The 16,665-nt window shown below is 36.0% G+C and overlaps 1 long non-coding RNA gene across 3 annotated transcripts in view; it reads left to right on the top strand.

Moving 5' to 3' along the window:
- LOC106016305 (uncharacterized) overlaps positions 1-16,665 on the top strand; it is a 210,010-nt gene that overhangs the window by 177,025 nt on the left and 16,320 nt on the right. The window lies entirely within an intron of this gene.

Genomic DNA, 16,665 nt, shown 5'->3' with positions numbered 1-16,665 from the left:
CTTTTATAAGCAGATTTATACTCTAGGAAGTGTCACTTCTATCATATACCTGAGACAAATGACTGTGAGATGCCCTAATGCTCTATTCCCCTCTGCTTCGTCATTGTACATTATCATGGACTTGTGCTGAATGAGCATTTGTGATACAGTTTTAGAGTTACATCTATGCTAACTCCCCTTCTTTTTCATCTTTTTCCACTTTCTCTTGCCTTCTCCAATCAGAAATATCTTTGAAGAAGGGACTGTGGCTTCCATTGCCTTTAGCATGTTTTAAAACTCTGACTTTGGTACAATTCAGAGATTAAATTTTCTATAGAAGCCTTGTACACAATGTAAAGTGGATTTGTATGAGGCTTCTCTTATGGAGATGGAATATGTAGGTCCATAATAGATCTTGTATCCTTCTTAGATAAAATGTTTTTGTAGCTTTGCTATGCCTCAGCAGTCTTTTGGGTTAGAAAATGTAAAATTTCCTCTACTAAAATTCTAGTAAATTTATTCTTTCTAATGGAAGGAAGTAGGAAACTCCAGAAAAACCAATCATAGAATCACAGAATGGTTTGGGTTGGAAGGCACCCTAAAGATCATGTAATTCCACCCCCCCGCCATAAGCAGGGACACCTCCCACTAGAATAGGTTGCTCAAAGCCCCTGGCCTTGAACACTTCGAGGGATGGGGCATCCACAGCTTCTCTGGGCAACCTGTTCCAGTGCCTCACCACCTGCTGAGTGAAAAATTTGATCTAAACCTACCCATTTTAGTTTAAAGCCATTACCTCTTGTTCTGTCACTACACTTCATGACAAAGGAACTGACAGGCCTCAGTAAGTTCTCCCCAGAACTTTCTGTCTTCCAGGCTGAACAAACCCCAACTCTGTCAGCCTGTCTTCACAGGAGAGGGGCTCCAGCCCTCAAACCCAGGAAATCTAAACAAGCCATCAGACAAAAAAAACTAAAAAGCCAAATGTATAAAGGTATCTAAGAGTTAATTTGAACATTTCATTTTTGTGTATCTTACTTTACATTTCATGCAGTGCATTTTTTTTTCTGATATGATTTGAAAAAAAAGTGCAGATTTTATTTTAGACTGCTCAAAAATGTAGTCATAAAAACAAACTCTTTGTAGCATAGCTTTTTTGCTTTTTCTCTTTCGTATGTTCAGTGCTTGGTATAATTTATACATCAAACTGTTCTCAACCACAGTAAAATCATTTTAATCTGCTGCAGTGAACAAGGCAAAACTCTCCTTTAACCAAGTCTGTACTTTGGGAAAGAGAATTTTGCCCCCAGTGTATATTAATTACATTAGATAGAATATTATAGGAAAAATGAACAGCATGAATCCAATTAACAGGCACAGAAAGAACTTTTGGGGTGAAAACCAAACTTCCTTTATTTCATGGGAATAAAAACAGGCTGTAAATACAGTGGACAACAAGAAACCAAAGACTGTGCAGTTCAGCTTTGAACTCAAAAGTTTATATTAACAATCTGGAGCAGATACTGTTTTCACAGAATCATTCCATAGAATGCCCTGGATTGGAAGGGACCCACAAGGACCACTGAATCCAACTCCTGGTTCTGCAGAAGACTGCTATCATACCCTATGTCTGAGAGCATTGTACAAATGCTTTTTGAACTCCAGCATTGTACAAATGCTTTTTGAACTCCAGCAGGCTCCCTGACATGACTGCTTGCCTGCTGAGTAGGCTTCCCTGAGGAACCTGTCCCTCTCAGTGAAGAATCTTTCCCCAACACCCAGCCTGACCCTCCCCTGTCCCAGCTCCATGCCGTTCCCTCGAGTCCTGTCGCCTCCATGAGGCCTCCCCTCAGCCTGCTCTGCTCAGGGCTGAACAAACCCAGGGACCTCAGCCACTCCTCATACATCTTCCCCTCTGGACCTTTCACCATTTTTGTTGACTTCCTTTTAATGCTGTATAATGTTATGTCCTTCTTACATTGTTGTACTCAAAACTGCACATGGTGCTTGAGGCGAGGCCTCACCAGTGCAAAGCAGAGAAGGACACACTTCCCTTGCCCTGCTGGCAGTGCTGTGCCTGATGCAATCCAGGGTACTGCTGGCCCTCCTTGTCTGCCAGGGCACGCTGCTGGCTCATGTTCAACCTGCTATCAACCCAAACCCCCAGATGCCTTTCTGCAGGCCTGTGGAACTTCTGTAACAAGTTTCAGTAGATCTAATAATAACATGTTCTTTTGCACTTACTAAATTGAGATAGTAGTATACAGAGTTACTGTGTCTTCTTGCCATTTGGACTAGCCCCCTTGACTAGTAAACGTGACCTAAATAAGTTATACATAAAAATTATATTACCAACAGGTTTCTTTAGTCTAAAGAAGTACTCTTCATGAGAAATTAAACTCATTTAGTAAAGTATTTTATCACTCAATTGTGGACTTAGCGTGTTCCTCTAAATTTTGTGAATTGGCATACATGTTCTAGCTCATTGCCAGCCAAAATGGTGTTATTTATCAAACCAGATGGGTGATTTCAAAATGCAACTCAGTGGTCCTTGTTCTTTAAAATGGTGTATGTATAAATGTACAGATTTGTGAGATAATTGATTTTGACAGTCAATAATTTTGCGTTTTTTCCTTTGCTTTTCATAATGCCAAAAAAAAAAAAAAAAGGACACTTGGACACTTAAGGTTTCATAAAATGTTGATTGAACAGTAAGAATTGATAGAAACAAAATGTTATTTCATTACAGAAGCTGCATTATTTTAAAATGGAATATTTAATACTTGGACAGAAGCATCAGAGCATATTCACATAAGGAGTTTCAGCTGTTAAAACATATTTACATTATTTTTAAAGCAAAAATTAGTAGGTAGGTTTTACTTTAAACTATTTGCTAATGGTGACACTCTGTTACTTTAATGAATAAAGTAGATAATGCCATGTAAAACATCTAATTGATGCGCATGTATGTCACATTTGTATGAGTGAAGAGGACTGGCTGCATGGAATCAAATTTTCGGGGGGATGGGGGGAGGGAGAAGAAATGGAAAAAGGCAGAGCAAAACAACAGAGGTGATGATTTCAAATCAGCAGTATCCCTATAGTTTTGACCGCAGCAACATTCTCAGAAACAACCTTTTTTTTTTTTTTTTTTTTTTTTTTTTTTTTTGTCACTTGTGAACGTACGTGTATACCACAGTTTCCCAAGACTCCAAGACTTCGTTTATTATAGAATCTGGTACCACTAGGATACATAACAGAATTACTTATAAGAGGATTAGATAGCTAGCATATAGGCCTGCATATTTTTTGTACAGATCTTCCATTTTTTGTAGGAACTTTGTGTATATAATACATGAAACCTTGTCCCAAAAGTGCGTGGACTGTTCAGATTTTTCTTGTAAAAACACCATAAATTATATTGGTATGGATGGAAATTTTGTTGAAATGCAGATATTTTGTTATGGTTAAATGGATGTTTTCTAATCATTCTGTATCATCCATCCTTTAAGACTATGTATGATTAATGTTTAATTTAACATCTTATAGATTCTTCTGACAGAAGAATTTTCTTAGGCTTCTGGTTAAGAAAGCGTATATATTGAGATGTGTGTGGGCAGGTTGTACATGCATTCTGTTATCAAGCAGCATTTGTGTGCAAACCTCTCCTACATTTTTCCCCAAAGAAAATTGCCATAAGAAATAAAACATTTAACATCCGAAAAACGTGGTGTGTGTGTATATATATATACATATATATATATGTATATATATATATATATATATATGAGAGAAACATGTATAATAGAACCAATTACAGGAACTGCTGCTCTCTCCCTCTGTTTTTTAACAAATTAGACATAGTTATGATGTTCCATAAGCCTGCGCTGTAGTTCATAGCATGAAGTCCTTATTAACATATACCAATATTGATCTGAAGACTGCTATTTCTTATCACAGGAAGTATATTTGGAGTGGAAACATTAAAAGAAAATCAGAACTTTTGTGTATCTTTAAGAAGGTATAATTCTAATACTTTGTAATGAAATATGATCACAAGGAAAATACTCAACAATGAAAGCCAATGTTAGTAATTCCTGATGTTTACATGACACTTGCAGTTATTGCGTAGTTCATTTGGCTTGTGTATTAGGTTGTTCTCTCATCCTGAATCTGATTTTGTATTTAGATTATATGCCTTTAGATTATATAATTGAAAAGCATAATTTTCACAAATTCTTTGTGAGTAAACAGCTAGAATAACAGGGCTGCTTATTTTCTAAATACTGTAAATACTGTCATGGTAAAATAATTTTTAAAGTAATAGAGTATAAAACGTGGTCCAGTATCTATCTATTGATTCTGTGGACTTTACTAAACATTAATTGCAGTACTAGTTAATTGAAATTACTGCTGTGTAAGGGATTATTACTTGAAGTTTCTCATAATGAAACATCTGATTTAAAATTTCTGAATATTAGAAGAATCCAATGAATGACAAGAATTGTATTCTGCATTGAAAACACCTGACTTTATCTTCAAATATTTTTACTGTTATTTTTTTCAGAACGTTATATTTCAAAGGAAGGGGTGGAATACGGTCTGAAAAATTGAATTATAAATTTTTAAAGACTATTCTGTGTCCACAGTATAACAGAGTTGAAGGAACTGAGATGGTACAGTCTAGTGTGATAGTTATCTGTTTTTCACCTTTGGTTAGTGAGAAAATAAACAGATAATACATGCATTGCTTTTGCAATTTCTTGTGATTATAGCTAAATTTGAAGGGTCAACATTATCTCAAGTCAATCACTTTTTGCCCTGCCTTATACAAGGTAAAATCATAAAATTGTTGGAATTCAGAAAAATTAGTGTTGCATTCTGTTTGAACAACTTTTTCATGAAGCTGTATGATATTAATTTTATCTTCAGGTTAGTCTATTGTGGAGGGTGCTCAGAGCACAGAGATAAAAATTTGGAATTCTTAGTTTTATTCTTGTACCTGGTAAAATATCTGAAGGATTTTCATAGCAGCGAGATTATTTTTTTTCTTTTGTACCTTAAAGTGTTTTCATAGTCTGTAATGAATACCACGATACCATGAATTATTCAGAAGAGGGTAAATCATACCAAAGTGTCACTGAATTTAATCTTTTGCCATCACATGCAGACATGTAGTAGGTATTTAGCTTAGATGCTCCAATTGCGAGTCAAGGAACACTTTTACCATTATATAAAATAGTTCAGACCAAAGAAGAGATCAGAAGCTATAGGAAGAGATCAGAAGTTATCAAGTGTATATTCACTAATATAGGTCATTGTTGCAGCTTGGGAATTTTTAGGTAAAGCCTGAGTCTATATAGAAAAACCCAAAGCCTGAACTATTCCTATCTTTCTTCTTGACCTTAGTTAAAACCAGATCGAATAATTTAGTTACTGATTCAATCTTAATGTGACCTTTAAGGTCTTTAGAAGTTAAAGACTTTTCAAGTCTCTAGAAATGCCAGTCTGCACATGCCAGCTCTGTTCTAACTCTGGTCACAGCTGTTTTTAATAACTAGAAGAAAGTGAATTACCCAACAAATCCAGCAACCTTATTATTCCATCAAGAGGAAGAAGAAATTCTTGCTGCACCTTCCCAGTAGTCAGCTAAAACCATGAAGCATAGGTTAATCCAATGTAATGATCACACAAGGAAGGATTTAATACTTTTAAGAAAAGTTTTTGTTCCTAATTAACAGTATGACATTACTTGCAAGTTTTTATCTCCTTTAACATCTGCTCCTTTTTGAAACCTATAGTGTAGGCTATGCAGACTTGTTTGCAGAAGCATAGACAAGTACTTAGTGAATATTTGTCAGTTATTTCTAATCTATTGCCACATATATCCGTAAACTATCATAATTGTGAAAAGCAGTACTTCATTATCATAATTTGAATGAGAAAAAGTCTGTCTGAAAGTTCATATTTTCTGTCAATTCTCTGGGAATAATTTCACTAGTAAGCAAATAATATCTAAATACCAGAGGTAATTCATAAAAGCAGAAAAGTGCCCTGAAACTGGAGGGGGCGGTAGGGGGGGAGGGGGGTGGAAGCACCCTCTTTGTGTTATTTTAGATGTATTTTAGTGAGATCTAATATTTTGAGGCTAACTTATTTGATGATTTGTGGCTTAAAAGCTTTGCTGGCTTACTTTTTTTCAATTCCAAATGTTGTCAACATTAACAAGTTATGAATCAAATCTCACTAAGCATCTCTGCTGTCAAAAAACAAACAAATTAACAAAAACACCTAGTAACCCAAGAAGTAGATTAAAAACAAACAACAACAAGAAAAACCTTTTGCTTTTCAAAATAATATTTTCATACTTATTCTTCTCATTTCTGAATTGGATGGATGTACTCAACCTTTTCAAGCCTGTCTCTGAAATCATGCAGTGTTGGAATCCATATCATAAGAAATTTTCACTTCAAAAATATTCTCTAGTTCAAATATGAATAAATTTAGGAAAATTCTACAGTGATATATTCAAGTCATAAATGATCATACTAGTCTCTTCTCTTCTTGTTTATGAATCTTGAAATCTAAAAGCTTAGTTTAAAAATATGAAAGTCTCAAAAATCCTGTAACTTCTAGAGCTGATGCTTCAGTAAAGTCCATAAATATAACAACATTGATGTAAAATTGAGTGATGACCTTATTGGCAGGCTGCAGATGAGAGTTGTAGGTGACAGCTAGTTAGGCAGGTTTTTTCAGTTAATGACTAAGAAGCTGTGCAGCTAGTTCCAACTGAATTATGTTCATTTTTATTTTATTTTATTTTTTTCCAAGAAAAAGATCTTTGGTGTGCAATGATATAGTATTTGTTGTGTTTTCCTCAGTTATGGAAGAATATACTGCTAAAGGATTAAGTGGTGTCCATAGTTTCTATAGTTAGACAGAATGGTGTTTCCATATCTGAGAGAAAAAGAGGTGGCCCTTCTTCTAACAGACTTCATTTTGATTCTTTATCTCTTGATTGGAATGATAGTTAAAACTGCTCAAAGATAGGGTTTATCAAAATAATCTCAGGTATAGACAGAAGACATATGGTGTAGAGATGCAGTATGAATATGCCACATTTAATGTAGATAAAATGACAGATAGTGTCAGCAATATAACAGAAAATAGTGTATATTCCAGAACACTTGGGACATATGGGAAAAGTGTGCCAGAATGGAGATATACTTACTGGAATATTATATCCAGTACAATTAAGCTGGCCACAGAAAATGAGCCCGTATTGTAGATCAATTACTTTAAGTGTTCTACTCTTATCATAACTATATACCAGATAGGAAGACAGAAACAATCTTAGTAAGAAAGGTGACTATAAATCCTGTTCATCATACTGAAGGTGAGTTTTGCAATGGTGCTTTAACAACTGTTCTTTATCCTCCATAGTTTGTTTATTTGACTGTAGGATTTAAGTGATCCATCTGTGTTACTGATATTTCTGTAATCCGAACTGCATTTTTATAGCATTTAGAGCATTGCATTGTCTTTCACCATACTATACTACCATTGTGTTTTCTGGACAGTTTATCCTTAGCTTCAGCAACATGGCATTGTAGAGCTTTCCTTCCACTCATACTCAAAAATATTACAGGAAAGAAAGAAAGGAGAAAGCTCTCAAGCAGTGTTTATATCTAACACCATGGGCAAGCTCTTTAATGAAGGACAGATAAAAGATGTGGTCAATATAAAATCTGTTACTGTCTTTGACTTGGATGTCCAGTTGAGAGAGAAAATCTTTGCCAGGGATTAGACCCACGCTACCTGGAGGATTGAGTTTAAACTGCTTCACCCCACAGTGATCAGATGATTGCTGATGGAGAATTATTAATGGAATCATTGCCACAGATTCAATTAAGTTAACCTTGAATTTGAAGATACAAAAGGGAAAACACTTTACCATAAGGACAGTCATGGGCTGATGGTTCTTTTTAAAAGCAGGTTAATCATATTGCCACATCTTAAAAACAGTGCTCAAGGGGAAAATATTTCTGCTTTGAGGAAATGCAATCTATTCTTTCAGCCAAGCTTCTGTAGAGGAAAAACGGGATGAGTATTAAAATCTGTATGTTTTATTGGATGATCATTAAAATTCAACTACTATTTCAGTAAATGGCTTGCAACCAGTTTAAATTTATGTTAAAAGGTAATTATATGCTAATTATAAAAATATAACTTAATTATGCATGTGATTTATATGGTCATTATAAAAATATGCTAACCTGACATTGTGTTCATACTGTGATCTATATTTTACTTGTAAAATTAAAAGCTACTTAAAAAAAAAAAACAAAAAAAAACTTTAAAATATGAAAATATAGTCCATGTTCATATGAATTAGCAACGTTTTTACATCTATAAGATGGGGAATGAGGTTTAAGTAACTGCATGCCTGTTTGTCTGATCTGGGTATCATGCAAGCCTAAAGAGTAAACTATAATGGAAAGAATAATTAATAAGATGAAGAAGATCAGATAACATTCTGTGGGCTTGACTGAATGTAGCCAATATCTTGGAAAATTAAAGGGTGGCGCAGAGGTGACTCTGAGTTACCAGTGTTACTTGACCACAGAAGAGTCAAATGCAAACTTTGGAAAACTTGTTTGCCATAGATTTTGAGGGCTGTTAATGCTGAATTAATGTCTTGTCCTCTGCTGAAATGTTAACATAATGAGAATATTTCCATTTGCAATTCGGAAATAGAGTACTCACCCTAGATCTGTCTGTGCATAAAACATAAATGACACACACACACACAAATCTGTGCTCTTAATTATTCAATTATTTCATCCAGTAAGAGAGGATGTGATGAAAACTATTTGCTTGAGGTAAAGACCAGTCATAAATCAGTACCTAAAGATTATAGAAGGTCTAAGGAGATAAGCAAAATAGATTAAATTGAGCAAAAGAAAATTTATATCTAGTGTAAGGAAACAATTCGTAACAAAGTTTCAATGTGTGGTTTTTTTTTTTTCTTTCCTAGTAGATCAGTACTATATCATTCCTTTTGGTAATTCACAACAAAGCACTCAGATATTTGCTGTAGAAGAGCAGCAATATTATATTTCCAAGGAGATGTACAATATGATCTAATAAGCTTTTTCTAATCACTAATATCTTTTTGTGGTACTTTAATCTGGCGATTTGTAAAATTGAAAACAGAATTACAAATAAGATTAATACTTGGTTTGAATTTGATTCATATTTTTGCTATTACTTCTCATGGCACATCTATAATTATGTTCTCATGCATTTGCTGAGATTGTACCTCTTTTTGTCAAGTATACCATTAAGGCATTGACCTCTATCACAAAATAGTCAGTTGTTTAAGGTAGAAGCTGAAGTACCTTAAGGAAAGAAGTCTCTCATAACTGTCAAGGAATTTTGCACTCAGGTTGCAAAATGCTTTCTCAGGTGAAGAGTGGTAGTCAAAGAATGTATTTACAGCTCACTCAATTTACAACTCACATGTACTCATATGTCTGTGTATATCCTAGGACAGAAGAAAATGACATTTACTTAACCATACTTACCCTACTGTTTCATCACAGTAAGTGCAGTTGCATGTTGTAAAAACTTATTTTTTCATGTTGAATGTACCTTTATACTTGCATTGTATACATAGAGTGATTCAGCTGCAGTGGTGAAGAACCTTCTGTATTTTGGGTTTATTGAAGCTATCGGTCTTAGGAAAGTAAAAAGTCTCTCAACATTCCTTTCATTGTCCTTGTCTATCACTGATCTTTGCCGGGCTACAAAACTTTAATGAAAGACTGCCCAAATAGAAAGTGATTGAAGGAACCCTATTGCATTCATAAGAAAGGAGTTTAACTTCTTCTCAGGTCTCATGCGTTTCACAGACTGAAACATGCATTTCTTCTGAAGTCACATAGGAGTGTGGCCCCTGGGCCTTTTTTCTTCCAGGGCGCACAGGGGTTTTGGTTTTGTAGTTTGGTTGTCTTTTGGGGGACCTCTGTGCTGTTTCACCTGAATCCTGCCCTGATTTGGAAAACTCCAATTTTCCGGTGAAACATGAAGTCAGAGGGTAGTAGATATTATAACTTTCAAAAGGAGACAGGTTGTTCCTTACGTCTATTTTTGGTCAAATTCCTTGAAGCAAGGTTGACCTTCACAACTTTGTTCTTATCAGTTATAGAATGGGAGTAGACTCTACAGAGAGCCCATTTTGAAATCTCCACCTAGATCCTATAATTTTTTCATTTCTAGCAGTTACAGAGTTTACATGGGGGGGGGGGCGAAAGTGGTTGGTTAAAAATGTAAAATGTTTTAGTTTGTGTCTGTCCTGAAGTGTCTTAAAAAGTCTTAATTTCAAGAAGGAACGCTTAATACTTTTTAACACTCAAGACTATTGAAGGATTCTCAAATTAGCATACCATAGAGCAAAAATGTCCTAATTTGTTGTTACTTTAGAAAATCCTTGTGTACGTGTTATTTTAGGATTTGGGTAATAAAGAATGCATTTAAATATGCTGAGCTTTTAGGACAGACAGAGAAATTGTTTTCATGAAGAGACTGTGAAAACATCCTGAGAATCTAGATGGCACTATGTGCTCAGAAACAGAAAGCTGCACTTATTTATTTATTTTTTATCTAGGATGAGCAGAAAACAACTTTTTTTTTTTTTTTTTCTCCTGTGGAGCTGAAAAAAAATGAGGCTTAGGGATGAATGCACCAGCAACATCAAGAGCAATGGTTAGAGAAATAAGCACCTCAATCAGTTTGTTTGTGAGAGTTATAAAATGCATTATTCTTCAGAAGTAAGGAAAAGTTCTGTGCTTTCTGTTATGGGCAGACTTCTCATTTTTGTTCACAAGGTCTTACGCATCGGGTATTCACTTGTATATATGACTCAATCCCGTTCTGTGCTAATATTTCTGTCATTTGTACTCCATAAATCAAAATACTTTGTTGCTGTTTCTGAGACATACACTTTTGGCTTCTTTTATGGTGACCATTGAGCATTTTACTGGTGTGTTTGGCTTGTCCAACCACTGCATGGGTGGTTTATCAAAACTTTAAAAAAGAAGAAAGAAATACTATGTACATATATATGTATATATATACATCTGCTAGTAAGGGTGTTGTCCTTAGTCAAAACATTCCCTACTAACCACCTGTCAGTTCTGATTACTTTTTTGAAGATGATATGTGAGAGATAAACCGCAATGTCTGAGGACCACTGGGCTTTGGGAGTTACTCCCTTTTCTGCTCCTAGTATAAATCGGTATAAACTCCTAGAATAATTCTGTATAAACTGTCCAGTAGCTTGGAACAGGGCTTACTCATATTCAGAATTTTCATAGTTCTTAATGCTAGTTCTTCCTTTTGGTCCTCTTGTCCCTTTTGAAGATGGAATAACTTTTTCACAAGTTCTCCTATCAGCATTCTGATTCATGTTTCATCTCATAAGTCCACTTTTCTAAAGTCATTTGCCTTTTTTTCCTAAACTCCAAGCTATTTTCTTTGCATTTCATGTATAAGCAGAGGAGTGGGATAGAGACAACATGAATGAGTTCTGACTAAAGCTGAGCAATTTCCTAATTGTGTCTAGATTTTTTTCCCACTTTTTAAAATACTAGCCTTTTCATTTTAAACTACAGAAAGTTACTCTAGTTCCAGAAATAATTAGGATCCAGCTATCCTGTCAATAGCTTTGCTGATTGAAGTACCAGCAGGTTGCTAATGGTTCTTGATTGTCCTGGTTGGCATCTGGAGACCGCTTTTTGTCTCTCTGGACAAAGTCCATGCTTAGAATACAAATGGCATTTTAACATGTGTTAGCCAAATACAGATCTTGAAGATCAGTCATCATGGCAAATTGATAGTTTTGAAATGTTTTGAAGCAATATAAATCTGCGCATTGTGATACGGATTTACTTCAACTACCTACCGAATTTGCAGTTTTAACAGTGGCATATTTTACCATTGTTTATATATCTCAGAAAAATGACTGAAGTTCAGCAGATAGAACTGATTTAGGCTTAATTGTGGTAATATGAACTAGCAAGCAAAATCTGTAGAATCTGTACAAATTCTCTAGTTGCTTGGGGTTGAAGTCCATGCTATTAATTTCTCAAGCTCTTACGACCACGCTACATAGAAAAGAGATTGTATAGATATTACACAGTGTTCAGGTTCCGTATCCTGGTATGCTCTAACATGCATATTTGCAACATATTTGTTGGCATGTGTTTAGCTAATACACATTAAAAATATGCCATTACTGCTGGCAAAGATAAGACTTTTGACCCTCATGAAGCTATTAAATACATTGAAAAAAAAGCCTATACATTGCATTCTTCTTAAACTTTGAATCAATGATTAATATAGACTCTCAAATTATTATATATTGCAGCTACACCTGCTGATTCATCATATTGAACTTTCATTAATGTGTGTATTACCAGCTTTCATGGATTCGAAGAGAACCATGAAGAGATCTAGTTGTAGATGAATATGGGTGTCTTCCTGCATTTATGAACAACAAAAAATAAGTTGTTAGAATTTTCATGCAACTGTGTATCTTCTGTCAGATCCCAAAGTTAGATTTTGTGAATCCCATGTAATGCTGATGGAGGTCACTGTAGTATTATTTTAACTATGCAGAAGGAAGTATTTTGTCAACAAGTTAGAAAGTAAACAAACATCCTCCCTCTCACCCAAAATATTAGAATTTCATTGTTACATATGAAATTGAGTAGTTAGCATGTTTTTTTTTTTTTAATTTTGATAGGAGGATTACGTTTCTTTTGTACTATTTTCCATATTTTTGAATGCCAGTAAAACATGAAACTTCACTGTAGAATTTGTCAGGTACGTTATATTACAGATATAACGAGTGGGAAGGCATGGGAAGCAGTTTGATATTCTGGGATGCGTCGTTTCACCTTGATGAGCTTGGTAGTGAAGGAATTGATATTTACATGTTTTTGTTAAGTTCTACATTAAACAGTCTTTTGTCATAATCAGAGATTTGATGTAATGCTAAAGTTACAATTCGTGAAAGGCAAAACTGTCAGGAATGAGTAGAAAGAATGAAGTAGTTTATGCATTTGGGCTGTGCTGCTTTTTCTATGCATGCAGAGAAGCCTAAGGCTTGATTCTACTGTGTAGAAGTTAATACAGATTTTAGAAGTACCTCCAGAAAGATCTTCAATAAAGCCACTGGGTAGAAAAGATAAACATCTTTTGCATATCTTTTCTCAGTGAAGTACAACACTAGACTGGTTTATTGCAGCCGTACTAAGCAGTTAATGCATTAACTGAATTAGTTGCTTAATTTGTGTCTATTGTAAATGGGAATAACATTGTTTTCTTTCCATAGCCTATCGGTGTTCTCCATGTATATGCTGTGAGCTTTTAGATGCATATGTATGAATATAATAAACATCAGTTCCTAGTTTAATCCACCCAACTCATACTGTGTAAATTATTGTATATGTAAAATCATGTATTATCTCCTTAATTCTCCTGACCTACTTTGAAAATGAGCTAATATATATATTTTCTGCTTAATACACAACAGTAATTAAATGCTTGCACACAGTTGCAATTAAAGTAATTTTAATTGGACCTTGATCACTTCAATGGTTGTGTTCTCAACTACTGTTGTCTTCAGCATGATGGAAAAATCATTTGTTTAATAGAGGAATTATTTCAACATTGTTTTCTGCTGGGATAATTAAAACTTCTTTAAAGATTGAGCCACTATAAGAATCTAAGCAAAGATTAGTATTCAATCCGGAGATTTAAAAGTCTTCTTTAGAATCACTTTTCTGAGGGTAGGAGAAAGAAAATGAGACAGTACAGAAAGGCCTGTCAGAAGGAAAGAATGTGTGTATGGAGCAGGAAAAGCTAAACTGGTCACATAGTTTTGCTGGTTACGTGTATTTGGTGCTGATCTCTCTACTTGTCATGAGTTGGTTGAGTATGCATATATTAATAACACAATAGTTTAACATGCATTAATATCCTTTACTTGCATATGTCACAGCACCACTAATGAATTTTTGTGTAATTAGACAGCATTTGACTGATAAAGACTAACTAAGAACTGTTTACAGAGCTGGAGTCCCCTGAACTCAGGGATCTTCATTGCTGGTCAAGAAGAAAGCTTCTAGAGTACAGATGATGGTAGAGTTAACAGTAACGTGTGCCTACCTTCACCATCTTACATTTACCTTTAAAATTCTTCCACTTTGTAATGAGTTTGCTTTGTTTTTTATTACTTGAACATTATCTTTTAAAGGCAGCTACTTTGTTGATTCTGCAAGACCTCTGCTGCATCCTTGTTCTTTTTATACTATTGTGTCAGCTATTTCTGTTGTTCTTTCAATGATGTTTATTTTATGCTTTGGAAATCCATGTTCCATTTAGGGGAGGAAAAAAAAAAAAAGAAAAGGTCAAACTTACTTATTGACTAATGGATCCTTTATTTCTATTGGAAAAACAAGGAGTGAGGCAAATACATGAGGCACAACTCTGGATACTTCAGAAAAGCTGTCTTTGTTCTGTTCAGTGACCTGCATGGAAGAATCCTATGGGACTGGAGAAAAGAGAGGTCCAGGACAGCTGGTTGGTTTTCAAGCTCAAGAACGGTCCAGCCTGGTCAGCAGGAAATCAAGTAAAGGTGGTAGGAGTCCTGTATGGATGGGTGAAGAAGGAACTCCAGACAAAGCTCAAACATGGAAACTCAAACTTCTTGCTTATACAAGGGCAGAGCCAGGTGACAGAGGGATAGTATATAGACACTGAGCATGCAGGAATGGAGTTAGGAAAGCTAGAGCCCATCTGGAGCTGAACTCAGTGAGGGATGTGAAGCTTCTAAAGGTACATTAGCAGCAAAAGGAAGACTATGGAGAAATCATCCCACTGTTAAATGAGTTAGCCTTGCAAAAAAAGGGCATAGAGAAAGCCAGGGTACTCTAATGCTTTCTTCACCTTGATCTTTATTGGTAAGATTTGACTTCAGAAATCCCAGGAGCCTGAGACCAGTGGTTAAGTTGGGAGCAAGGAAGATTATAACCTGAACAGAAGAGGATCATGTTAGGGAACATTTAAATAAACAGGACTTACACAAAGTCCATGGGACCTAATGAGATGCATCCATGAGTGCAAGAGGGAGCTGCCAATATCATCGTGATGTGACACTCAATAATCTTCCAAAGGTCCTGATGATGGGAGGTTCCTGAGGGCTGGAAGGAAATCAAATGTCATCCTTGTTGCCAAGAAGTGCAAGGAGAAGGATCTAAGGAGCTATCCTGCTCATCCTCATCTTGATCCCTGGAGAGGTGATGGAGAAAATACTTCTGGAAATCATTTCTGAATACATAAAGGACAAGAACATGATTGTGAATAGTCAGCTTGGATTTAGTAATGGGAAATCATGCCTGACAGGCCTGAACAATAAAACGATGAGCTTGGTGAATGAGGGGAGAGTACCAGATATCAATTGTGAGTTTAATAAGGCTTTTCACAGTCTCCTATAGCAGTTTCATAGACAAACTTATGAGGTATGGACTGCTTAAGCGGACAGTGCAATGGGCTGAAAACTGGCTGAACTGCTCTGTTCAAATGGTTGTGAACAGCATAAAGTCCAGCTGGAGGCCAGTCACTAATGGTGTCCACCAGGGCAATATTGTGGCAGATACTGTTTAACAACATCATTAATGACCTAGATAATGGGACAGAGTGCACCCTCAACAACTTGGCAAATTATGTAAAACTGTGAAGAGTGTTTGATATACCAGATGGTTGTGCTACTATCTGGAGGAACCTTGACTAGCTGGAGAGATGTACAAATGGGAACGTCATTAAATTCAACAGAAGGTAGTGCAAAGTCTTTCATCTGGGGAGTCAGCAACTGTGACAGTACACCTTGGTGGCTGACTGGCTGAAAAGTAGCTCTTCATATGTTTTATAACAGAAAGGTCCTGGTGGATAAAATGTTGAAAGTGAGCCAGCAGTGCACCTTTGCAGCAAAGCAAGCTGACAGCCTTCTGGTCTGCATTAGGAAGAGTATTCTTAGCAGGTCACGGGAAATGATTACCATCTCCTGTTCAGCATTGGTGATCTTCCCAGTGTAAGAGACATGGGCATACCAGAAAAAGTCCAGTGAGATGGGTCACAATGGTGAAGAAGGGATTGGAGTGCCGGACATATGAAGAGACTGAAAATGCTGGGTTTGTTTTGCCTGGAGAAGAGAAGGCTCTAGAGAAACCTTATTGACATGTATCTCCAAATCTGAGAGGAGAGTGGTATCCAGTGAAAGAGCAAGGGACACAAACAGAAATACAAGAAATTTGGCTTGAATGTAACAAAAAGCTCAGGAATTGTTTGTTTGTTTGTTTGTTTTTCCCTCCTCTTGGTGTCATGGTTTTGGCTGGTAAAAAAGCTAATTTTCTTCACAGAGGCTCACCCAGTGCTGTGGTTTGGATTGTTGGTGAGACTAGTGGTTGTAGCACAGGGATGTTTTAGCTGTTGCAGGGCAGTGCTCACCCAGAGCCAAGCCTTTGCAGCTCCTTGTGCTGCCCTGCCAGTGAGGAGGCTGGGGGTGTCCCAGAAGCTGGGAGGAGACACAGCCAGGACAGCTGACCCACGCTGGCTAGGGGA

The sequence above is a fragment of the Anas platyrhynchos genome, chromosome 4 (assembly GCF_047663525.1).
Source record: "Anas platyrhynchos isolate ZD024472 breed Pekin duck chromosome 4, IASCAAS_PekinDuck_T2T, whole genome shotgun sequence".
Taxonomy (NCBI): Eukaryota; Metazoa; Chordata; class Aves; order Anseriformes; family Anatidae; genus Anas; species Anas platyrhynchos.
Note: the sequence above shows the minus strand (reverse complement) of the source record. Positions and strands in the feature narration are given on the sequence as shown.